Consider the following 2,500-nt stretch of genomic DNA (forward strand, 5'->3'; position numbering starts at 1 on the left):
TCAGTGTGTATGTAGGCAAAGGGAAAATGAACCGTAACCAGAGAGGAGGATCCAATGTAGTACTGTCTGGCCAGTCAAAAGACCCCATAACTCTCTAGCGGTAGTATCTCAACGGGTGGCTGGTGCCCTGGCCAACCTACTACCTATAAAGCATTGAAGAAACATTATCAATGCTGAGATCCGGATGTTGAGGAGCCACTGTTCACGACCTACTTACAATCATACTTCAAGTTTTGTTTGGATTCAACTTCGTCCCATAATTTGCACCATGCACTAATTTTAGCTAGATCACTATTATGGGATTCAGCAACCCCAGATATACATTCAGGGGATGGAATTGATGCAAAGAGAGTAGCATCATCTGCATATGCAACAAGCTTGTTTTCTAGGCCAAACCATATGTCAGGTGTATATAGTACGAAAAGTAATGGGCCAAGAACACTACCCTGAGCAACACCAGCTATCCCATTCCTATACTCACTAGCCAAATCACCTGTCATATGTATATAAAATGAAAAGTAATGGGCCAAGAACACTACCCTGAGGAACACCAGCTATCACATTCCTATACTCACTAGCCAAATCACATGTCATATGTATGTAAAAATGAAAAGTAATGGGCCAAGAACACTGCCTGCCATGAGGAACACCAAATGTCACATTCCTATACTCACTAAAGTGCCCATCAACAACAACTCTTTACGACCTATTACTTAGAAATTCAGAAAACTTAGTCTTCTATTGAGTTCTAGAAGTATTACAGCTTTTGCATGATTCAGTTAAATTTACCGCATTGATGGCAATGAAAGATGATTTTTTCTATCATTTCTTCTATGGTCAACCCTGTACAATTTCTTCTACTGTCATTCGTCTTCAATTTCTTCTTCTGTCATTCCATTAAAATTTATTTGGTCATTCCTCTGCTATTTATTCCTCTGTCATTATGATACAATTTTTTTATATTCTGTCATTTCCTTATAATTTGTTCTTCGGTCATTTCTCTACGATTTCTTCTTATGTCATTCCTCTGTAATTACTCCTGTCATTTCTCTACAGTTTCTTTCTCTTGTCATTCCTCTACAAGTTTTTCCTCTGTCATTTCTCTACAGTTTCTTCTACTGTCATTCCTCTACAATCTCTTCCTCGGTAATTTCTCTACAGTTTCTTCTACTGTCATTCCTCTACAATTTTTTCCTCTGTCATTCCTCTACAGTTTCTTCTTCTGGCATTCCTTTACAGCTTCTTTTAATGTCATTCCTCTACAATTTCTTCTACTGTCAATCGTCTACAATTTCTTTTACTGTCATTCCTCTACAATTCATTCTTCTACTCCCACAATCTCCACGAAACATCCTCCTTCCTTTTCCCACCTACACACTTCCTACTCTTCCTCGCCAGCAAGAATCTATCTGCCTCTACTTCTTTCTTTTCCTCCTCCTCCTCCTCCTCCACCTCTTTTCTGCCTCCCTTCTTCTTTCCTTTCCTCTTCCTCCACCTCCTGCTTATCCAGCACTTCTTATAAAACCATTTATTGCATGATCTATACCTCTCATCTGTCCCCTACCCTCCCCCGAAGATGCTCCTTGGCGTATCAAAACTTGCACCGCTAGCGCATTCATCCACCACAACCAGGGGCTCGTCCTTCCCACTCCTTCTCCTGACTAACTCTTAGGAGAGCCCTAGGACTCTAGGGGGGCCCCTAGGAGACCCAGGCCACTAACAGCCTCACAAATGATCCCGAAGTTGTTACACAACTCTACATAAACAAACAAAATATCCCACCTTGCCACACTAACCCCTGGCCCCCTAGCGGTCTTCAACCGCAGCTGATACGAGGGGAAAAACAAGTGCTTTTTAAGGTCATTTCACGTTTGCGGGCGCTCGGGCGCGCGCCTTTGCTTTTGTAAAGCACGCAGATGTGTTGGTCACGACATGGTCGTAATGCATGCCATGTGTCTGAATTGCTTGATGGGGTTTGCTTGAAAAAACAAGCATAAACTTTTGCTTTTCTCTCGGCAATGAAAAACAAAAAAGTTTGAGATATTACATGATTGCTAGTGTACCGAAGACGTCAAATTAATCTAAATATTTAGATAGATATGCATGCACACGCAAACGCACACACACACACGCAAACGCACGCACACGCAGATTCAACCCTTTCTTCCCCTCCCCCCTTTCCTAACTACAACCCGCTGGTTCGGTAATTTGTGGGAGATTGTGGGTTTCGAGTGTAATTCTTCGGATGCCCCTCTTAACAAGGTATGACTATTTCCTCTCCTTCTGAGCTTGACTGGAAAGAAATATACATATATCTATGAATATATATCACTAATACTCGTGATTTTAATCACTGTAAATATCAACCACAATAAAATTTAATACCGAGTTCTTGATAGCTCAGTTGGTAGAGTCCTCGCAGGCATGGTTTCGGCTGAGTGGGTCGAGTTCGAATCTCTGCCCAGCCAGAAGTTATTAGCATAAATGAATTCCAGTGGGT

The sequence above is a fragment of the Palaemon carinicauda genome, chromosome 29 (genome assembly GCF_036898095.1).
Source record: "Palaemon carinicauda isolate YSFRI2023 chromosome 29, ASM3689809v2, whole genome shotgun sequence".
NCBI classification, from domain to species: Eukaryota; Metazoa; Arthropoda; class Malacostraca; order Decapoda; family Palaemonidae; genus Palaemon; species Palaemon carinicauda.